Source organism: Oncorhynchus mykiss, chromosome 9, assembly GCF_057628025.1.
Source record: "Oncorhynchus mykiss isolate SJ-2025 chromosome 9, ASM5762802v1, whole genome shotgun sequence".
NCBI classification, from domain to species: Eukaryota; Metazoa; Chordata; class Actinopteri; order Salmoniformes; family Salmonidae; genus Oncorhynchus; species Oncorhynchus mykiss.
Window position 1 is genome coordinate 842,643 of NC_143030.1, and position 24,849 is coordinate 867,491.

A 24,849-nucleotide genomic window follows, 5' to 3' on the forward strand; every position below is an offset into this window, starting at 1 on the left:
GACCTGTTTATATATTATATACAGCTGGAGCTGTGATCCTGGAGAGACCTGTTTATATATTATATACAGCTGGAGCTGTGATCCTGGAGAGACCTGTTTATATATTATATACAGCTGGAGCTGTGATCCTGGAGAGACCTGTTTATATATTATATACAGCTGGAGCTGTGATCCTGGAGAGTCCTGTTTATATATTATATACAGCTGGTGCTGTGATCCTGGAGAGACCTGTTTATATATGATGTTTATATATTATATACAGCTGGAGCTGTGATCCTGGAGAGACCTGTTTATATATTATATACAGCTGGAGCTGTGATCCTGGAGAGGCCTGTTTATATATTATATACAGCTGGAGCTGTGATCCTGGAGAGACCTGTTTATATATTATATACAGCTGGAGCTGTGATCCTGGAGAGACCTGTTTATATATGATGTTTATATATTATATACAGCTGGAGCTGTGATCCTGGAGAGACCTGTTTATATATGATGTTTATATATTATATACAGCTGGAGCTGTGATCCTGGAGAGACCTGTTTATATATTATATACAGCTGGAGCTGTGATCCTGGAGAGGCCTGTTTATATATTATATACAGCTGGAGCTGTGATCCTGGAGAGACCTGTTTATATATTATATACAGCTGGAGCTGTGATCCTGGAGAGACCTGTTTATATATGATGTTTATATATTATATACAGCTGGAGCTGTGATCCTGGAGAGACCTGTTTATATATGATGTTTATATATTATATACAGCTGGAGCTGTGATTCTGGAGATACCTGTTTATATATGATGTTTATATATTATATACAGCTGGAGCTGTGATCCTGTAGAGACCTGTTTATATATGATGTTTATATATTATATACAGCTGGAGCTGTGATCCTGTAGAGACCTGTTTATATATGATGTTTATATATTATATACAGCTGGAGCTGTGATCCTGGAGAGACCTGTTTATATATGATATACAGCTGGAGCTATGATCCTGGAGAGACCTGTTTATATATTATATACAGCTGGAGCTGTGATCCTGGAGAGACCTGTTTATATATTATATACAGCTGGAGCTGTGATCCTGGAGAGACCTGTTTATATATGATGTTTATATATTATATACAGCTGGAGCTGTGATCCTGGAGAGACCTGTTTATATATGATGTTTATATATTATATACAGCTGGAGCTGTGATCCTGGAGAGACCTGTTTATATATTATATACAGCTGGAGCTGTGATCCTGGAGAGACCTGTTTATATATGATGTTTATATATTATATACAGCTGGGGCTGTGATCCTGGAGAGACCTGTTTATATATTATATACAGCTGGTGCTGTGATCCTGGAGAGACCTGTTTATATATTATATACAGCTGGAGCTGTGATCCTGGAGAGACCTGTTTATATATGATGTTTATATATTATATACAGCTGGTGCTGTGATCCTGGAGAGCCCTGTTTAAATATGATGTTTATATATTATATACAGATGGAGCTGTGATCCTGGAGAGACCTCCCCTTCCTGTGACTGAGGGAGATTCTGTGACTCTGCGCTGCAGATATCAGGGAACTCCCTCTGACCTCACAGCTGATTTCTACAAAGATGGATCCCTCATCAGGACTGAGACTACAGGAGAGATGACCATCCCTGCAGTTTCCAAGTCAGATGAAGGACTCTACAAGTGTAACAACTCTGAAGGAGAATCACCAGAGAGCTGGATGACTGTGACAGGTGAGAATATGAGAAACCTTGACATTCAGATGATCTGGTTCTTCTTTCCACTGTTAAGAGGTGCTGAAACCTGCATTATAAACTGGGTGGTTCTTCTTTACACTGTTAAGAGGTGCTGAAACCTGCATTATAAACTGGGTGGTTCTTCTTTACACTGTTAAGAGGTGCTGAAACCTGCATTATAAACTGGGTGGTTCTTCTTTACACCGTTAAGAGGTGCTGAAACCTGCATTATAAACTGGGTGGTTCTTCTTTACACTGTCAAGAGGTGCTGAAACCTGCATTATAAACTGGGTGGTTCTTCTTTACACTGTTAAGAGGTGCTGAAACCTGCATTATAAACTGGGTGGTTCTTTACACTGTTAAGAGGTGCTGAAACCTGCATTATAAACTGGGTGGTTCTTCTTTACACTGTTAAGAGATGCTGAAACCTGCATTATAAACTGGGTGGTTCCAGTCCTGAAAAGCTGATTGGCTGGAAGCCGTGGTAGACCTCACAGTGAAATGCTGACTGACCAGCCCTTAACCAACAGGTGTAGACCTCACAGTGAAATGCTGACTGACCAGCCCTTAACCAACAGGTGTAGACCTCACAGTGAAACGCTGACTGACCAGCCCTTAACCAACAGGTGTAGAATGCATTTAAATAAATTACTAAAAATAATAAGAAATAAAACGAACAATTAAAGAGCAGCAGTAAAATAACAATAACGGGACTATATATACAGGGTGTTACGGTACAGAGTCAATGTGGAGGCTATACACAGGGTATTACGGTACAAAGTCAATGTGGAGGCTATATACAGGGTATTACGGTACAGAGACAATGTGGAGGCTATATACAGGGTATTACGGTACAAAGTCAATGTGGAGGCTATATACAGGGTATTACAGTACAAAGTCAATGTGGAGGCTATATACAGGGTATTACGGTACAGAGACAATGTGGAGGCTATATACAGGGTATTACGGTACAAAGTCAATGTGGAGGCTATATACAGGGTATTACGGTACAAAGTCAATGTGGAGGCTATATACAGGGTATTACGGTACAGAGACAATGTGGAGGCTATATACAGGGGGTACCAGTACAGAGTCAATGTGGAGGCTATATACAGGGTATTACGGTACAGAGTCAATGTGGAGGCTATATACATCGGGTACTGGTACAGTGTCAATGTGGAGGCTATATACAGGGGTACCGGTACAGAGTCATTGTGGAGGCTATATACAGGGGGTACCGGTACAGAGTCAATGTGGAGGCTTTATACAAGGGGTACCAGTACAGAGTCAATGTGGAGGCTATATACAGGGTATTACGGTAGTTAGTCAATGTGGAGGCTATATACAGGGGGTACCGGTACAGAGTCAATGTGGAGGCTATATACAGGGTAGTACGGTGCAGAGACAATGTGGAGGCTATATACAGGGGGTACCGGTACAGAGTCAATAAGGAGGCTATATACATGGGGTACCGGTACAAAGACGACAATGTGGAGGCTATATACAAGTGTACCGGTACAGAGTCAATGTGGAAGCTATATACAGGGGGTACCGGTACAGAGTCAATGTGGAGGCTATATACAGGGGGTACCAGTACAGAGTCAATGTGGAGACTATATACAGGTTGGTACTGGTACAGAGTCAATGTGGAGGCTATATACAGGTTGGTACTGGTACAGAGTCATTGTGGAGGCTATATACAGGGTATTACAGTACAGAGTCAATGTGGAGGCTTTATACAGGTTATTATGGTACAGAGTCAATGTGGAGGCTATATACAGGGGGTACCGGTACAGAGTCAATGTGGAGGCTATATACAGGGGGTACCGGTACAGAGTCAATGTGGAGGCTATATACAGGGGGTACTGGTACAGAGTCAATGTGGAGGCTATATACAGGGGGTACCGGTACAGAGTCAATAAGGAGGCTATATACAGGGGGTACCGGTACAGAGTCATTTTGGAGGCTATATACAGGGGGTACCAGTACAGAGTCAATGTGGATACTATAAACAGGGGGAACCAGTATAGAGTCTATGTGGAGGCTATATACAGGGGGTACTGGTACAGAGTCAATGTGGAGGCTATATACAGGTTATTATGGTACAGAGTCAATGTGGAGGCTATATACAGGGGAGGGGGTACCAATACAGAGTCAATGTGGAGGCTATATACAGGGTGTACCGGTACAGAGTCAGTGTGGAGGCTATATACAGGGGATACCGGTACAGAGTCAACGTGGAGGCTATATACAGGGGATACCGGTACAGAGTCAATGTGGAGGCTATATACAGGGGGTACCAGTACAGAGTCAATGTGGAGGCTATATACAGGGGGTGCTGGTACAGAGTCAATGTGGAGACTATATACATGTTGGTACTGGTACAGAGTCAATGTGGAGGCTATATACAGGTTGGTACCGGTACACAGTCAGTGTGGAGACTATATACAGGGGGTACCGGTACAGAGTCAATATGGAGGCTATATACAGGGAGTACCGGTACAGAGTCAATGTGGAGGCTATATACAGGGTGTTACGGTACAGAGTCAATGTGGAGGCTTTATACAGGTTATTATGGTACAGAGTCAATGTGGAGGCTATATACAGGGGGTACCGGTACAGAGTCAATGTGGAGGCTATATACAGGGGGTACCGGTACAGAGTCAATGTGGAGGCTATATACAGGGGGTACTGGTACAGAGTCAATGTGGAGGCTATATACAGGGGGTACCGGTACAGAGTCAATAAGGAGGCTATATACAGGGGGTACCGGTACAGAGTCATTTTGGAGGCTATATACAGGGGGTACCAGTACAGAGTCAATGTGGATACTATAAACAGGGGGAACCAGTATAGAGTCAATGTGGAGGCTATATACAGGGGGTACTGGTACAGAGTCAATGTGGAGGCTATATACAGGTTATTATGGTACAGAGTCAATGTGGAGGCTATATACAGGGGAGGGGGTACCAATACAGAGTCAATGTGGAGACTATATACAGGGTGTACCGGTACAGAGTCAGTGTGGAGGCTATATACAGGGGATACCGGTACAGAGTCAACGTGGAGGCTATATACAGGGATACCGGTACAGAGTCAATGTGGAGGCTATATACAGGGGGTACCGGTACAGAGTCAGTGTGGAGGCTATATACAGGGGATACCGGTACAGAGTCAATGTGGAGGCTATATACAGGGGGTACCGGTACAGAGTCACTGTGGAGGCTATATACATGGGGTACCGGTACAGAGTCCTTGCGGTCAGATGCCGAGCAGTTGCCGTACCAGGCAGTGATGCAACCATGCTCTCGATGGTGAAGCTGTAGAACCTTTTTAGGATCTGAGGACCAAATCACCTGAGTGGGAATAGGTTTTGTTGGGCCCTCTTCATGACTATCTTGGTGTGCTTGGACCATGTTATTTTGTTTGTTGACACTTGAAGCTCTCGACCTGCTCCACTACATCCCTTTCAATGAGAATGAGGGCGTGCTCGGTCCTCTTTTCCTGTAGTCCACAATCATCTCCTTTGTCTTGTTCACGTTGAGGGAGAGTTTGTTGTCCTGGCACCACATGGCCAGGTCTCTGACCTCCTCCCTAGGATGTCTCGTCATTGTCGGTGATCATGCCTACCACTGTTGTGTCATCGGCAAACTTAATGTTGGTGTTGAAGTCGTGCCTGGCCGTGTGGTCATGAATGTATAGTGAGTACAGGAGGAGACTGAGCACGCACCCCTGAGGGGCCCCTGTGTTGAGGATCAGCGTGGAAAATGTGTTGTTACCTAACCTTACCACCTGGGGGCTGCCCGTCAGGAAGTCCAGGATCCATTTGCAGAGGGAGGTGTTTAGTCCTAGGGTCCTTAGCTTAGTGATGAGCTTTGAGGACACTATGGTATTGAACGCGGAGCTGTAGTCAATGAATAGCATTCTCGCATAGGTGTTCCTTTTGTTCAGGTGGGAAAGGGCAGTGTGGAGTGCAATAGAGATTGCATCATCTGTGGATCTGTTAGGGTGGTATGCAAATTGGAGTGGGTCTAGGGTTTCTGGGATAATGATGTTGATGTGAACCACTAGCCTTTCAAAGCACTCCATGGCTACAGACGTGAGTGCTACGGGTCTGTTTTTTAATTTTTAATTTTACCTTTATTTAACTAGGCAAGTCAGTTAAGAACAAATTCTTATTTTCAATGACGGCCTAGGAACAGTGGGTTAACTGCCTGTTCAGGGACAGAACCACAGATTTGTACCTTGTCAGCTCGGGAATTCGAACTTGCAACCTTTCGGGTAGCCTAGTTCTAACCACTAGGCTACCCTGCCGCCCCGTAGTCATTTAGGCAGGTTACATTAGTGATCTTGGGCACAGGGACTACGGTGGTCTGCTTAAAACATGCTGGTATTACAGACTCGGACAGGGAGAGGATGAAAATGTCAGTGAAGACACTTGCCAGTTGGTCAGCGCATGCTCGCAGTACACGTCCTGGTAATCTGTCTGGCCCTGCGGCTTTGTGAATGTTGACCTGTTTGAAGGTCTTACTCACATCGGCTAAGGAGAGTGTGATCACACAGTCATCCGGAACGGCTGGTGCTCTCATGTGGGTTTCAGTGCTATTTGCCTTGAAGTGAGCATAGAAGTGATTTAGCTCGTCTGGTTGGCTCGTGTCACTGGGCAGCTCTCGGCAGTGCTGCCCTCTGTAATGGTTATCAAGCCCTGCCACATCCTACGAGCGTAGGAGATGGTGTAGTACAGATTCGATCTTAGTCCTGTATTGTTGCTTTGCCTGTTTGATGGTTTGTCGGAGGGCATAGAGGGAGTTCTTATAAGCTTCCGGGTTAGAGTCCCGCTCCTTGAAAGCGGCAGCTCAACCCTTTAGCTGAGTGCGAATGTTGCCTATATGGCTTCTGGTTGGGTTATGTATGTACAGTCACTGTGACGACGACGTCCTCGATGCACTTATTGATGAAGCCAATGACTGATGTGGTGTACTCCTCAATGCCATCGGAAGAATCCCGGGAACATATTCCAGTCTGTGCAAGCAAAAGGGTCCTGTGGCTTAGCATCTGCTTCATCTGACCACTTTTGTATTGAGCGTGTCACTGGTGCTTCCTGCTTTAATTTTTGCTTGTAAGCAGGAGTCAGGAGGATAGAATTATGGTCAGATTTGCCAAATGGAGGGCGAGGGAGAGCTTTATACGCGTCTCTGTGTGTGGAGTAAAGGTGGTCTAGAGCTTTTTCCCCTCTGGTTGCACATTTAACATGCTGATAGAAATTAGGTAAAACAGATTTAAGTTTCCGTGCATTAAAGTCCCCGGCCACTAGGAGTGCCGCCTCTGGATGAGCATATTCTTTGCTTATGGTGTAATACGTGTCATTGAGTGTGGTCTTAGTGCATCGGTCTGTGCTGGTATGTAGACAGATACAGATGTAAACTCTCTAGGTAGATAGTGTGGTCTACAGCTTATCATGAGATACTCTACCTCAGGCGAGCAAAACCTCGAGACTTCCTTAGATATCGTACACCAGCTGTTGTTTACAAATATACATAGTCCGACCCCTCCCCCCTTGTCTTACCAGACTCTGCTGTTCTATCCTGCTGATACAGCGTGTAACGATCCCGCTGTATGTTGGTCATGTCGTCGTTCAGCCACGACTCAATGAAGCAGAAGATATTACAGTTTTAATGTCCCGTTGGTAGTTTCATCTTCCTCGTAGGTCATCAATTTTATTTTCCATTGATTGCATGTTAGCTGATTGCACTGGGGGTTTATTCAATCTTCCTCCAACTGCAGTTCCAACTCCCATTCCATCTCCAGCAGTCCCAGTGTTGTCCATGTCTCTCTCCAGCACCATCCCAGTGTTGTCCATGTCTCTCTACCCAGCACCATCTCCAGTGTTGTCCATCTCTCTACCCATCACCATCCCAGTGTTGTCCATGTCTCTGCCCAGCACCATCCCAGTGTTGTCCATGTCTCTGCCCAGCACCATCCCAGTGTTGTCCATGCCTCTACCCAGCACCATCCCAGTGTTGTCCATGTCTCTGCCCAGCACCATCCCAGTGTTGTCCATGTCTCTGCCCAGCACCATCCCAGTGTTGTCCATGTCTCTGCCCAGCACCATCGCCAGTGTTGTCCAGGTCTCTACCAGCACCATCCCAGTGTTGTCCATGTCTCTACCCAGCACCATCTCCAGTGTTGTCAATCTCTCTACCCATCACCATCCCAGTGTTGTCCATGTCTCTACCAGCACCATCTCCAGTGTTGTCCAGGTCTCTACCCAGCACCATCCCAGTGTTGTCCATCTCTCTGCCCAGCACCATCCCAGTGTTGTCCATGTCTCTACCCATCACCATCTCCAGTTTTGTCCATGTCTCTGCCCAGCACCATCCCGGTGTTGTCCATGTCTCTACCCAGCACCATCCCAGTGTTGTCCATCTCTCTGCCCAGCACCATCCCAGTGTTGTCCATGTCTCTCTCCAGCACCATCTCCAGTGTTGTCCATGTCTCTGCCCAGCACCATCTCCAGTGTTGTCCATCTCTCTACCAGCACCATCTCCAGTGTTGTCCATCTCTCTGCCCAGCACCGCCCAGTGTTGTCCATCTCTCTGCCCAGCACCATCCCAGTGTTGTCCATCTCTCTGCCCAGCACCATCCCAGTGTTGTCCATCTCTCTGCCCAGCACCATCCCAGTGTTGTCCATCTCTCTGCCCAGCACCATCTCCAGTGTTGTCCATGTCTCTGCCCAGCACCATCCCAGTGTTGTCCATCTCTCTGCCCAGCACCATCCCAGTGTTGTCCATGTCTCTGCCCAAAACCATCCCAGTGTTGTCCATGTCTCTGCCCAGCACCATCCCAGTGTTGTCCATGTCTCTGCCCAGCACCATCCCAGTGTTGTCCATGTCTCTGCCCAGCACCATCCCAGTGTTGTCCATGTCTCTGCCCAGCACCATCCCAGTGTTGTCCATGTCTCTGCCCAGCTCCATCTCCAGTGTTGTACATCTCTCTGCCCAGCACCATCCCAGTGTTGTCCATCTCTCTGCGCAGCACCATCTCCAGTGTTGTCCATGTCTCTGCCCATCACCATCCCAGTGTTGTCCATCTCTGCCCAGCACCATCCCAAGTGTTGTCCATCTCTCTGCCCATCACCATCCTAGTGTTGTCCATCTCTGCCCAGCACCATCTCCAGTGTTGTCCATCTCTCTGCCCAGCACCATCTCCAGTATTGTCCATCTCTCTGCCCAGCACCATCTCCAGTGTTGTCCAACTATCTGCCCAGCACCATCTCCAGTGTTGTCCATGTCTCTGCCCAGCACCATCCCAGTGTTGTCCATCTCTCTGCCCAGCACCATCCCAGTGTTGTCCATCTCTCTGCCCAGCACCATCTCCAGTGTTGTCCATGTCTCTGCCCAGCACCATCCCAGTGTTGTCCATCTCTCTGCCCAGCACCATCCCAGTGTTGTCCATCTCTCTGCCCATCACCATCCCAGTGTTGTCCATCTCTCTGCCCAGCACCATCTCCAGTGTTGTCCATGTCTCTGCCCAGCACCATCCCAGTGTTGTCCATGTCTCTGCCCATCACCATCTCCAGTGTTGTCCATGTCTCTGCCCAGCACCATCCCAGTGTTGTCCATGTCTCTGCCCAGCACCATCCCAGTGTTGTCCATGTCTCTGCCCAGCACCATCCCAGTGTTGTCCATGTCTCTGCCCAGTACCATCCCAGTGTTGTCCATGTCTCTGCCCAGCACCATCCCAGTGTTGTCTATCTCTCTGCCCAGCACCATCCCAGTGTTGTCCATCTCTCTGCCCAGCACCATCCCAGTGTTGTCCATGTCTCTCTCCAGCACCATCTCCAGTGTTGTCCATGTCTCTGCCCAGCACCATCCCAGTGTTGTCTATGTCTCTCTCCAGCACCATCTCCAGTGTTGTCCATCTCTCTGCCCAGCACCATCCCAGTGTTGTCCATCTCTCTGCCCATCACCATCCCAGTGTTGTCCATGTCTCTGCCCAGTACCATCCCAGTGTTGTCCATGTCTCTGCCCAGCACCATCCCAGTGTTGTCTATCTCTCTGCCCAGCACCATCCCAGTGTTGTCCATCTCTCTGCCCAGCACCATCCCAGTGTTGTCCATGTCTCTCTCCAGCACCATCTCCAGTGTTGTCCATCTCTCTGCCCAGCACCATCCCAGTGTTGTCCATCTCTCTGCCCATCACCATCCCAGTGTTGTCCATGTCTCTGCCCAGCACCATCCCAGTGTTGTCCATGTCTCTGCCCAGCACAATCCCAGTGTTGTCCATGTCTCTGCCCAGCACCATCCCAGTGTTGTCCATGTCTCTGCCCAGTACCATCCCAGTGTTGTCCATGTCTCTGCCCAGCACCATCCCAGTGTTGTCCATGTCTCTGCCCAGCACCATCCCAGTGTTGTCCATCTCTCTGCCCAGCACCATCCCAGTGTTGTCCATCTCTCTGCCCAGCACCATCTCCAGTGTTGTCCATGTCTCTGCCCAGCACCATCCAGGTGTTGTCCATGTCTCTGCCCAGCACCATCCCAGTGTTGTCCATCTCTCTGCCCAGCACCATCCCAGTGTTGTCCATCTCTCTGCCCAGCACCATCTCCAGTGTTGTCCATGTCTCTGCCCAGCACCATCCCAGCAGTGTTGTCCATGTCTCTGCTCAGCACCATCTCCAGTGTTGTCCATCTCTCTGCCAAGCACCATCTCCAGTGTTGTCCATCTCTCTGCCCAGCACCATCTCCAGTGTTGTCCATGTCTCTGCCCAGCACCATCCCAGTGTTGTCCATCTCTCTGCCCAGCACCATCCCAGTGTTGTCCATCTCTCTGCCCAGCACCATCTCCAGTGTTGTCCATGTCTCTGCCCAGCACCATCCCAGTGTTGTCCATGTCTCTGCCCAGCACCATCCCAGTGTTGTCCATCTCTCTGCCCAGCACCATCCCAGTGTTTTCCATCTCTCTGCCCAGCACCATCCCAGTGTTGTCCATGTCTCTACCCATCACCATCTCCAGTTTTGTCCATGTCTCTGCCCAGCACCATCCCGGTGTTGTCCATGTCTCTACCCAGCACCATCCCAGTGTTGTCCATCTCTCTGCCCAGCACCATCCCAGTGTTGTCCATGTCTCTCTCCAGCACCATCTCCAGTGTTGTCCATGTCTCTGCCCAGCACAATCTCCAGTGTTGTCCATCTCTCTACCAGCACCATCTCCAGTGTTGTCCATCTCTCTGCCCAGCACCGCCCAGTGTTGTCCATCTCTCTGCCCAGCACCATCCCAGTGTTGTCCATCTCTCTGCCCAGCACCATCCCAGTGTTGTCCATCTCTCTGCCCAGCACCATCCCAGTGTTGTCCATCTCTCTGCCCAGCACCATCTCCAGTGTTGTCCATGTCTCTGCCCAGCACCATCCCAGTGTTGTCCATCTCTCTGCCCAGCACCATCCCAGTGTTGTCCATGTCTCTGCCCAAAACCATCCCAGTGTTGTCCATGTCTCTGCCCAGCACCATCCCAGTGTTGTCCATGTCTCTGCCCAGCACCATCCCAGTGTTGTCCATGTCTCTGCCCAGCACCATCCCAGTGTTGTCCATGTCTCTGCCCAGCAACATCCCAGTGTTGTCCATGTCTCTGCCCAGCTCCATCTCCAGTGTTGTACATCTCTCTGCCCAGCACCATCCCAGTGTTGTCCATCTCTCTGCGCAGCACCATCTCCAGTGTTGTCCATGTCTCTGCCCATCACCATCCCAGTGTTGTCCATCTCTGCCCAGCACCATCCCAAGTGTTGTCCATCTCTCTGCCCAGCACCATCCTAGTGTTGTCCATCTCTGCCCAGCACCATCTCCAGTGTTGTCCATCTCTCTGCCCAGCACCATCTCCAGTATTGTCCATCTCTCTGCCCAGCACCATCTCCAGTGTTGTCCAACTATCTGCCCAGCACCATCTCCAGTGTTGTCCATGTCTCTGCCCAGCACCATCCCAGTGTTGTCCATCTCTCTGCCCAGCACCATCCAAGTGTTGTCCATCTCTCTGCCCAGCACCATCTCCAGTGTTGTCCATGTCTCTGCCCAGCACCATCCCAGTGTTGTCCATCTCTCTGCCCAGCACCGTCCCAGTGTTGTCCATCTCTCTGCCCATCACCATCCCAGTGTTGTCCATCTCTCTGCCCAGCACCATCTCCAGTGTTGTCCATGTCTCTGCCCAGCACCATCCCAGTGTTGTCCATGTCTCTGCCCATCACCATCTCCAGTGTTGTCCATGTCTCTGCCCAGCACCATCCCAGTGTTGTCCATGTCTCTGCCCAGCACCATCCCAGTGTTGTCCATGTCTCTGCCCAGCACCATCCCAGTGTTGTCCATCTCTCTGCCCAGCACCATCCCAGTGTTGTCCATCTCTCTGCCCAGCACCATCTCCAGTGTTGTCCATGTCTCTGCCCAGCACCATCCCAGTGTTGTCTATGTCTCTCTCCAGCACCATCTCCAGTGTTGTCCATCTCTCTGCCCAGCACCATCCCAGTGTTGTCCATCTCTCTGCCCATCACCATCCCAGTGTTGTCCATGTCTCTGCCCAGCACCATCCCAGTGTTGTCCATGTCTCTGCCCAGCACCATCCCAGTGTTGTCTATCTCTCTGCCCAGCACCATCCCAGTGTTGTCCATCTCTCTGCCCAGCACCATCCCAGTGTTGTCCATGTCTCTCTCCAGCACCATCTCCAGTGTTGTCCATCTCTCTGCCCAGCACCATCCCAGTGTTGTCCATCTCTCTGCCCATCACCATCCCAGTGTTGTCCATGTCTCTGCCCAGCACCATCCCAGTGTTGTCCATGTCTCTGCCCAGCACAATCCCAGTGTTGTCCATGTCTCTGCCCAGCACCATCCCAGTGTTGTCCATGTCTCTGCCCAGTACCATCCCAGTGTTGTCCATGTCTCTGCCCAGCACCATCCCAGTGTTGTCCATGTCTCTGCCCAGCACCATCCCAGTGTTGTCCATCTCTCTGCCCAGCACCATCCCAGTGTTGACCATCTCTCTGCCCAGCACCATCTCCAGTGTTGTCCATGTCTCTGCCCAGCACCATCCAGGTGTTGTCCATGTCTCTGCCCAGCACCATCCCAGTGTTGTCCATCTCTCTGCCCAGCACCATCCCAGTGTTGTCCATCTCTCTGCCCAGCACCATCTCCAGTGTTGTCCATGTCTCTGCCCAGCACCATCCCAGCAGTGTTGTCCATGTCTCTGCTCAGCACCATCTCCAGTGTTGTCCATCTCTCTGCCCAGCACCATCTCCAGTGTTGTCCATCTCTCTGCCCAGCACCATCTCCAGTGTTGTCCATGTCTCTGCCCAGCACCATCCCAGTGTTGTCCATCTCTCTGCCCAGCACCATCCCAGTGTTGTCCATCTCTCTGCCCAGCACCATCTCCAGTGTTGTCCATGTCTCTGCCCAGCACCATCCCAGTGTTGTCCATGTCTCTGCCCAGCACCATCCCAGTGTTGTCCATCTCTCTGCCCAGCACCATCCCAGTGTTTTCCATCTCTCTGCGCAGCACCATCCCAGTGTTGTCCATCTATCTGCCCAGCACCATCCCAGTGTTGTCCATGTCTCTGCCCAGCACCATCCCAGTGTTGTCCATGTCTCTGCCCAGCACCATCCCAGTGTTGTCCATGTCTCTGCCCAGCACCATCCCAGTGTTGTCCATGTCTCTGCCCAGCATCATCCCAGTGTTGTCCATGTCTCTGCCCAGCACCATCCCAGTGTTGTCCTTGTCTTTGCCCAGCACCATCCCAGTGTTGTCCATGTCTCTGCCCAGCACCATCCCAGCAGTGTTGTCCATCTCTCTGCCCAGCACCATCCCAGTGTTGTCCATGTCTCTCTCCAGCACCATCTCCAGTGTTGTCCATCTCTCTGCCCAGCACCATCCCAGTGTTGTCCATCTCTCTGCCCATCACCATCCCAGTGTTGTCCATGTCTCTGCCCAGCACCATCCCAGTGTTGTCCATGTCTCTGCCCAGCACAATCCCAGTGTTGTCCATGTCTCTGCCCAGCACCATCCCAGTGTTGTCCATGTCTCTGCCCAGTACCATCCCAGTGTTGTCCATGTCTCTGCCCAGCACCATCCCAGTGTTGTCCATGTCTCTGCCCAGCACCATCCCAGTGTTGTCCATCTCTCTGCCTAGCACCATCCCAGTGTTGACCATCTCTCTGCCCAGCACCATCTCCAGTGTTGTCCATGTCTCTGCCCAGCACCATCCAGGTGTTGTCCATGTCTCTGCCCAGCACCATCCCAGTGTTGTCCATCTCTCTGCCCAGCACCATCCCAGTGTTGTCCATCTCTCTGCCCAGCACCATCTCCAGTGTTGTCCATGTCTCTGCCCAGCACCATCCCAGCAGTGTTGTCCATGTCTCTGCTCAGCACCATCTCCAGTGTTGTCCATCTCTCTGCCCAGCACCATCTCCAGTGTTGTCCATCTCTCTGCCCAGCACCATCTCCAGTGTTGTCCATGTCTCTGCCCAGCACCATCCCAGTGTTGTCCATCTCTCTGCCCAGCACCATCCCAGTGTTGTCCATCTCTCTGCCCAGCACCATCTCCAGTGTTGTCCATGTCTCTGCCCAGCACCATCCCAGTGTTGTCCATGTCTCTGCCCAGCACCATCCCAGTGTTGTCCATCTCTCTGCCCAGCACCATCCCAGTGTTTTCCATCTCTCTGCGCAGCACCATCCCAGTGTTGTCCATCTATCTGCCCAGCACCATCCCAGTGTTGTCCATGTCTCTGCCCAGCACCATCCCAGTGTTGTCCATGTCTCTGCCCAGCACCATCCCAGTGTTGTCCATGTCTCTGCCCAGCACCATCCCAGTGTTGTCCATGTCTCTGCCCAGCATCATCCCAGTGTTGTCCATGTCTCTGCCCAGCACCATCCCAGTGTTGTCCTTGTCTTTGCCCAGCACCATCCCAGTGTTGTCCATGTCTCTGCCCAGCACCATCCCAGCAGTGTTGTCCATGTCTCTGCCCAGCACCATCCCATTGTTGTCCATCTCTCTGCCCAGCACCATCCCAGTGTTTTCCATCTCTCTGCCCAGCACCATCTCCAGTGTTGTCCATGTCTCTGCCCAGCACCATCCCAGTGTTGTCCATCTCTCTGCCCAGCACCATCCCAGTGTTGTCCATCTCTCTGCCCATCACCATCCCAGTGTTGTCCATCTCTCTGCCCAGCACCATCTCCAGTGTTGTCCATCTCTCTGCCCAGCACCATCCCAGTGTTGTCCATGTCTCTGCCCATCTCCATCTCCAGTGTTGTCCATGTCTCTACCCAGCACCATCCCAGTGTTGTCCATGTCTCTACCAGCACCATCTCCAGTGTTGTCCATGTCTCTGCCCAGCACCATCCCAGTGTTGTCCATGCCTCTGCCCAGCACCATCCCAGTGTTGTCCATGTCTCTACCAGCACCATCTCCAGTGTTGTCCATGTCTCTCTCCAGCACCATCCCAGTGGTGTCCATGTCTCTACCAGCACCATCTCCAGTGTTGTCCATGTCTCTCTCCATCACCATCTCCAGTGTTAAATTGTTTTCTTTCTCCAACTGCAGTTCCAACTCCCATTCCATCTCCAGCAGTCCCAGTGTTGTCCATGTCTCTACCCAGGCTGCTGTGTAGTCTACTGGTGGGGTCTCCCTACCTGCTGGTGACCATCATACTGCTGGTGAAAGGCTGCAGGAGCAGTGCTCAAGGTGAGATCCTGAGTTTATACAGGATTGCCTCATTTGTAAATCAGAATTATATTATTATGGCCATTGAAATGCTGGCTATTAAAATTAGATCCAACAAGAACAACAAGGGAAATCCAGGGGGAAAAACAAAAGTGTCAATGCATGTTGATGAGTCTAGTCTGGATCCCTGCAGAGTCTCAATGTATGTTGATGAGTCTAGTCTGGATCCCTGCAGAGTCTCAATGTATGTTGATGAGTCTAGTCTGAATCCCTGCAGAGTCTCAATGTATGTTGATGAGTCTAGTCTGGATCCCTGCAGAGTCTCAATGTATGTTGATGAGTCTAGGCTGGATCCCTGCAGAGTCTCAATGTATGTTGATGACTCTAGTCTGGATCCCTGCAGAGTCTCAATGTATGTTGATGACTCTAGTCTGGATCCCTGCAGAGTCTCAATGTATGTTGATGACTCTAGTCTGGATCCCTGCAGAGTCTCAATGTATGTTGATGAGTCTAGTCCCCAATCTGGATCCCTGCACAGTCTCATTGAAGATCTTGGTCACTTTTCTAGCCTCTCTGGACTAAAACCTAATTATGACAAGTATGTATTGTATTGTATGTATTGTATCGTATTATGTATTGGATCATTAAAATACAGTGTTTACACCACCTTGTAGTTTACCAATAAAATGGGTGGATGGTGAAGTAGACATACTTGGTATTCACACCTACAAAAATTAAATTAACTGACCACAATTCATTTAAATCGATAGTTAACAAAAATAGAAACAATTCTGCAACCATGGAGAGGAAAATACTTGTCTATTTATGGAAAAATCACATTGATTAACTCTTTGGTCCTATCACTGTTGACTGTCTAATGGTCCTATCAATGTTGACTGTCTAATGGTCCTATCACTGTTGACTGACTAATGGTCCTATCACTGTTGACTGACTAATGGTCCTATCAATGTTGACTGACTAATGGTCCTATCAATGTTGACTGACTAATGGTCCTATCAATGTTGACTGACTAATGGTCCTATCAATGTTGACTGTCTAATGGTCCTATCACTGTTGACTGACTAATGGTCCTATCAATGTTGACTGACTAATGGTCCTATCAATGTTGACTGACTAATGGTCCTATCAATGTTGAATGACTAATGGTCCTATCAATGTTGAATGACTAATGGTCCTATCACTGTTGACTGTCTAATGGTCCTATCACTGTTGACTGACTAATGGTCCTATCAATGTTGACTGACTAATGGTCCTATCAATGTTGACTGACTAATGGTCCTATCAATGTTGACTGACTAATGGTCCTATCAATGTTGACTGACTAATGGTCCTATCAATGTTGAATGACTAATGGTCCTATCACTGTTGACTGACTAATGGTCCTATCAATGTTGACTGACTAATGGTCCTATCACTGTTGACTGTCTAATGGTCCTATCAATGTTGACTGACTAATGGTCCTATCAATGTTGACTGACTAATGGTCCTATCAATGTTGAATGACTAATGGTCCTATCACTGTTGACTGACTAATGGTCCTATCAATGTTGACTGACTAATGGTCCTATCAATGTTGACTGACTAATGGTCCTATCAATGTTGACTGACTAATGGTCCTATCAATGTTGACTGACTAATGGTCCTATCAATGTTGACTGACTAATGGTCCAATCAATGTTGACTGACTAATGGTCCTATCAATGTTGACTGACTAATGGTCCTATCAATGTTGAATGACTAATGGTCCTATCAATGTTGACTGACAAATGGTCATATCAATGTTGAATGACTAATGGTCCTATCAATATTGACTGACTAATGGTCCTATCACAGTTGACTGACTAATGGTCCTATCAATGTTGACTGACTAATGGTCCTATCATTGTTGACTGACTAATGGTCCTATCAATGTTGACTGACTAATGGTCATATCAATGTTGACTGACTAATGGTCCTATCAATGTTGAATGACTAATGGTCCTATCAATGTTGACTGTCTAATGGTCCTATCAATGTTGACTGACTAATGGTCCTATCAATGTTGACTTACTCATGGTCCTATCAATGTTGACTGACTAATGGTCCTATCACAGTTGACTGACTAATGGTCCAATCAATGTTGACTGACTAATGGTCCTATCAATGTTGACTTACTCATGGTCCTATCAATGTTGACTGACTAATGGTCATATCAATGCTGACTGACTAATGGTCCTATCAATGTTGAATGACTAATGGTCCTATCAATGTTGACTGACTAATGGTCATATCAATGTTGACTGACTAATGGTCCTATCAATGTTGACTGACTAATGGTCATATCAATGTTGACTGACTAATGGTCCTATCAATGTTGACTGACTAATGGTCCTATCAATGTTGACTGACTAATGGTCCTATCAATGTTGACTGACTAATGGTCCTATCAATGTTGAATGACTAATGGTCCTATCACTGTTGACTGACTAATGGTCCTATCAATGTTGACTGACTAATGGTCCTATCACTGTTGACTGTCTAATGGTCCTATCAATGTTGACTGACTAATGGTCCTATCAATGTTGACTGACTAATGGTCCTATCAATGTTGAATGACTAATGGTCCTATCACTGTTGACTGACTAATGGTCCTATCAATGTTGACTGACTAATGGTCCTATCAATGTTGACTGACTAATGGTCCTATCAATGTTGACTGACTAATGGTCCTATCAATGTTGACTGACTAATGGTCCTATCAATGTTGACTGACTAATGGTCCAATCAATGTTGACTGACTAATGGTCCTATCAATGTTGACTGACTAATGGTCCTATCAATGTTGAATGACTAATGGTCCTATCAATGTTGACTGACAAATGGTCATATCAATGTTGAATGACTAATGGTCCTATCAATATTGACTGACTAATGGTCCTATCACAGTTGACTGACTAATGGTCCTATCAATGTTGACTGACTAATGGTCCTATCATTGTTGACTGACTAATGGTCCTATCAATGTTGACTGACTAATGGTCATATCAATGTTGACTGACTAATGGTCCTATCAATGTTGAATGACTAATGGTCCTATCAATGTTGACTGTCTAATGGTCCTATCAATGTTGACTGACTAATGGTCCTATCAATGTTGACTTACTCATGGTCCTATCAATGTTGACTGACTAATGGTCCTATCACAGTTGACTGACTAATGGTCCAATCAATGTTGACTGACTAATGGTCCTATCAATGTTGACTTACTCATGGTCCTATCAATGTTGACTGACTAATGGTCATATCAATGCTGACTGACTAATGGTCCTATCAATGTTGAATGACTAATGGTCCTATCAATGTTGACTGACTAATGGTCATATCAATGTTGACTGACTAATGGTCCTATCAATGTTGACTGACTAATGGTCATATCAATGTTGACTGACTAATGGTCCTATCAATGTTGAATGACTAATGGTCCTATCAATGTTGACTGACTAATGGTCCTATCAATGTTGACTGACTAATGGTCCTATCAATGTTGACTGTCTAATGGTCCTATCAATGTTGACTGACTAATGGTCCTATCAATGTTGACTTACTCATGGTCCTATCAATGTTGACTGACTAATGGTCCTATCACAGTTGACTGACTAATGGTCCAATCAATGTTGACTGACTAATGGTCCTATCAATGTTGACTTACTCATGGTCCTATCAATGTTGACTGACTAATGGTCCTATCAATGTTGACTGACTAATGGTCCTATCAATGTTGACTGTCTAATGGTCCTATCAATGTTGACTGACTAATGGTCCTATCAATGTTGACTGACTAATGGTCCTATCAATGTTGACTTACTCATGGTCCTATCAATGTTGACTGACTAATGGTCCTATCACAGGTGACTGACTAATGGTCCTATCAATGTTGACTGACTAATGGTCCTATCAATGTTGACTTACTCATGGTCCTATCAATGTTGACTGACTAATGGTCCTATCAATGTTGACTTACTCATGGTCCTATCAATGTTGACTGACTAATGGTCCTATCACAGGTGACTGACTAATGGTCCTATCAATGTTGACTGACTAATGGTCCTATCAATGTTGACTTACTCATGGTCCTATCAATTTTGACTGACTAATGGTCCTATCAATGTTGACTTACTCATGGTCCTATCAATGTTGACTGACTAATGGTCCTATCAATGTTGACTGACTAATGGTCATATCAATGTTGACTTACTCATGGTCCTATCAATTTTGACTGACTAATGGTCATATCAATGTTGACTGACTAATGGTCATATCAATGTTGACTTACTCATGGTCCTATCAATGTTGACTGACTAATGGTCATATCAATGTTGACTGACTAATGGTCATATCAATGTTGACTGACTAATGGCCATATCAATGTTGACTGACTAATGGTCCTATCAATGTTGACTTACTCATGGTCCTATCAATGTTGACTGACTAATGGTCCTATCAATGTTGACTGACTAATGGTCCTATCAATGTTGACTGACTAATGGTCATATCAATGTTGACTGACTAATGGTCATATCAATGTTGACTTACTCATGGTCCTATCAATGTTGACTGACTAATGGTCATATCAATGTTGACTGACTAATGGTCATATCAATGTTGACTGACTAATGGCCATATCAATGTTGACTGACTAATGGTCCTATCAATGTTGACTTACTCATGGTCCTATCAATGTTGACTGACTAATGGTCCTATCAATGTTGACTGACTAATGGTCCTATCAATGTTGACTTACTCATGGTCCTATCACAGTTGACTGACTAATGGTCCTATCAATGTTGACTTACTCATGGTCCTATCACAGTTGACTGACTGGCTCTGCCTACTCCTACTTAAATCATATGGGCAAAAAACATAACATTTTTTTTGGTATTCTAAGCCAAACAAAATTAAACGTACCTATTTATATAATAAATGTGAGTTTATACAGATTACAACGTCTCATTTCTGACTAATTGAAAATTAAATTTTGCTTAAAGTATCGCCCTTCCTTAAACAAGCCGTACAAAGCTGGTTACAATTTCAGTTTTATCCTCCAGAAAATATAGAACAAATATTACATAAAATGTTATGGTTAAACTCAAATATATTGATGAATAAAAACCATTCTTTATGGAAAAAATGAAGAAAAAAAATATTATATTTATTAATGATATTATGAGTTATGTCACATATGCAGTTATTGAAAATATATGTGAATATCTGCTCCATCCAGACTTACAACCGACTGATTGCAGCCCTACCACAGAAATGGAGGAGACAAGAGGAAGAGGGAGAAGGTAGGGAACTTGTTTACCTGGTTTATCAACTGGTACAAAAAGGGAGGAGACAAGAGGAAAAGGGAGAAGGTAGGGAACTTGTTTACCTGGTTTATCAACTGGTACAAAAAGGGAGGAGACAAGAGGTAAAGGGAGTAGGTAGGGAACTTGTTTACCTGGTTTATCAACTGGTACAAAAAGGGAGGAGACAAGAGGAAAAGGGAGTAGGTAGGGAACTTGTTTACCTGGTTTATCAACTGGTACAAAAAGGGAGGAGACAAGAGGTAAAGGGAGTAGGTAGGGAACTTGTTTACCTGGTTTATCAACTGGTACAAAAAGGGAGGAGACAAGAGGAAAAGGGAGTAGGTAGGGAACTTGTTTACCTGGTTTATCAACTGGTACAAAAAGGGAGGAGACAAGAGGAAAAGGGAGTAGGTAGGGAACTTGTTTACCTGGTTTATCAACTGGTACAAAAAGGGAGGAGACAAGAGGAAAAGGGAGTAGGTAGGGAACTTGTTTACCTGGTTTATCAACTGGTACAAAAAGGGAGGAGACAAGAGGTAAAGGGAGAAGGTAGGGAACTTGTTTGCTTGGTTTATCAACTGGTACAAAAAGGGAGGAGACAAGAGGTAAAGGGAGTAGGTAGGGAACTTGTTTGCCTGCCATATATTAAAGATACAAATTGGCTGAAAGGAACTGGCAGAAATAGAACTATATATCAATTTCATCTGAGGATGGAGACAGCTCCACCATACAGGTTGCAAAATAAATGGGAGGAGATGTTCAATGTACCAATTCCATGGCACATGGTTTATCAACTGGTACAAAAAACTACACTTGATTCCACACTCAGAGTTTTTCAATTTAAATTCTTATATAACATTCTAGCCACCAACAGAATGCTACATAATATTATATAATTGAAGAGGGGTTCAAAAATAAAATCAGAATTATATTACAAGGACTGACAATACTGCAGTAGCTCTGACTGAGTCATGTCCTTAAAGTTTTGATAACTGTATCTCTGATTGAGTCATTTTTAAAGTGTTGATAACTGTAGCTCTAATTGAACCATGTTTAAAGTGTTGATAACTGTATCTCTGATTGAACCATGTTGTAAAGTGTTGATAACTGTATCTCTGATTGAACCATGTTGTAAAGTGTTGATAACTGTATCTCTGATTGAACCATGTTGTAAAGTGTTGATAACTGTATCTCTGATTGAACCATGTTGTAAAGTGTTGATAACTGTATCTCTGATTGAACCATGTTGTAAAGTGTTGATAACTGTATCTCTGATTGAACCATGTTGTAAAGTGTTGATAACTGTAGCTCTGATTGAACCATGTTTAAAGTGTTGATAACTGTATCTCTGATTGAACCATGTTGTAAAGTGTTGATAACTGTATCTCTGATTGAACCATGTTGTAAAGTGTTGATAACTGTATCTCTGATTGAACCATGTTGTAAAGTGTTGATAACTGTAGCTCTGATTGAACCATGTTGTAATGTGTTGATAACTGTAGCTCTGATTGAACCATGTTGTAAAGTGTTGATAATTGTATCTCTGATTGAACCATGTTTAAAGTGGTGATAACTGTAGCTCTGATTGAACCATGTTTAGTGTTGATTACTGTACTCCCTGGTATTGATAAATAGTAAATAGTCCTGGTATTCATAAATAGTAAATGGCCCTGGTATTGATAAATGGTAAATAGCCCTGGTATTGATAAATAGTTAATTCCCCTGTTATTGATAAATGTTAAATAGCCCTGCTATTGATAATTCGTAATTTGCCCTGGTATTGATAACGGAGAACTGGACATAAGCAGGAGCCCCATTGGAAGAGATTTTGATTGAATTCTAAGTAACACAGTATTGACTCGTAAATCATCTGATATGATTTAAATATCTAAATGTTACTCTATTGGATAAGTAAATACATGGCCACGCTGATGAACTACTTCTGTGTTGAACAGGTGATCGTGTTGAAGAAGAGTGAGGCTGAGATCACCTGATCACCATAACAACCATCAGAATGGAACTCATGGAATTCTAATATAGAACTGTGAGTCACAATGCTGTATGTTGTTACATTGTAGCTCCACCTGCTGGAACAATAGTGGCATTTGATCAAATGTGATCTATTAACTGATACATGTATTATTCTGATTGGAATGTGTTTTAATATCATGTGTGTTGTATTATTCATTCAGCAGCTGTCCTTTAACATCAGTCATATACTGGTCATATACTCTATAGCCTTATGGTTGATACATTGTAAATGCCTTAACTTTTCAGGTCTATACAGATCAACTGATAGGTGTTGAGGTTCAGGCATTATTGTTACAGGTTCAGTATAATGTTATACCGTTACATGTTACAGAGATAGAAAACATACAGGAGAGGAGAATTCAATTATTACAATTATTTACTTTATTTTGTTTAAACATGACTAATGTAGGCTTTTGTTTTATAGTGCAAAATCATTATTTTTCAATGAATAATCCTGGTAAGATATTGCTTTTGTCTTTGTAGCATATAGAATTAAAAAAATGATTTTCCTCAATCATGTAGTCTGTTTTTTAATCAGTTCTGAATGACATGACAACCACTCTGTTTTTAATTCCACTCACTTCCCTTTATGTATATTCTAAATACTCCATTCCAGGTTTCCCCTACATCCCCCAGGGCCTTGAGTATCTTCTAAATGCTCCATTCCAGGTTTCCCCTACAGCCCCCAGGGCCTTGAGTATCTACTAAATGTTCCATTCCAGGTTTCCCCTACAGCCCCCAGGGCCTTGAGTATCTACTAAATGTTCCATTCCAGGTTTCCCCTACAGCCCCCAGGGCCTTGAGTATCTACTAAATGTTCCATTCCAGGTTTCCCCTACAGCCCCCAGGGCCTTGAGTATCTTCTAAATACTCCATTCCAGGTTTCCCCTACAGCCCCCAGGGCCTTGAGTATCTTCTAAATGCTCCATTCCAGGTTCCCCCTACAGCCCCCAGGGCCTTGAGTATCTTCTAAATGCTCCATTCCAGGTTCCCCCTACAGCCCCCAGGGCCTTGAGTATCTTCTAAATGCTCCATTCCAGGTTCCCCCTACAGCCCCCAGGGCCTTGAGTATCTTCTAAATACTCCATTCCAGGTTTCCCCTACAGCCCCCAGGGCCTTGAGTATCTTCTAAATGCTCCATTCCAGGTTTCCCCTACAGCCCCCAGGGTATTGAGTATCTTCTAAATGCTCCATACCAGGTTTCCCCTACAGCCCCCAGGGCCTTGAGTATCTTCTAAATGCTCCATTCCAGGTTCCCCCTACAGCCCCCAGGGCCTTGAGTATCTTCTAAATGCTCCATTCCAGGTTTCCCCTACAGCCCCCAGGGCCTTGAGTATCTTCTAAATGCTCCATTCCAGGTTTCCCCTACAGCCCCCAGGGCCTTGAGTATCTTCTAAATGCTCCATTCCAGGTTCCCCCTACAGCCCCCAGGGCCTTGAGTATCTTCTAAATGCTCCATTCCAGGTTCCCCCTACAGCCCCCAGGGCCTTGAGTATCTTCTAAATGCTCCATTCCAGGTTTCCCCTACAGCCCCCAGGGCCTTGAGTATCTTCTAAATGCTCCATTCCAGGTTTCCCCTACAGCCCCCAGGGCCTTGAGTATCTTCTAAATGCTCCATTCCAGGTTCCCCCTACAGCCCCCAGGGTCTTGAGTATCTTCTAAATGCTCCATTCCAGGTTTCCCCTACAGCCCCCAGGGCATTCTAAATACTCCATTCCAGGTTTCACCTACAGCCCCCAGTCATTTGTGCCATACTGCTCAACTATCTAGCTAATCCACAACATTTATTTTATATGATCAATTGTTACTTTCCCCAGTTTCTGTGTTTTGGGTTTGTAGTTTTTGTGTATGTGTGCGTTTCAGGAAATGGCTTTCTGGATTCCAAGCAGCTGATTGGTTCACCCCATTGATTGTAGCTCTGACCCCGCCCTCTCGCTAGGAGAGTTTCTATTACAATGAGGACTCCTTCTGCAGCTTGAAAAGCCAGTGTTCCTTTGTTAGGAGAGAGAGCTTCTTGGTACTGGGGGCATACATATA

At 46.1% G+C, this 24,849-nt stretch overlaps 1 protein-coding gene and 1 long non-coding RNA gene across 3 annotated transcripts in view; both read left to right on the forward strand.

The window, feature by feature from the left end:
• Positions 1-24,849, forward strand: part of LOC110519362 (Fc receptor-like protein 5) — a 149,300-nt gene that overhangs the window by 10,558 nt on the left and 113,893 nt on the right. The gene's annotated exons all lie outside the window — the stretch shown is intronic.
• LOC149980691 (uncharacterized) lies at positions 263-23,326 on the forward strand. The gene is made up of 3 exons (XR_016482994.1): positions 263-1,741; positions 15,314-15,454; positions 22,737-23,326. It is a non-coding gene; the product is annotated as an uncharacterized LOC149980691 (long non-coding RNA).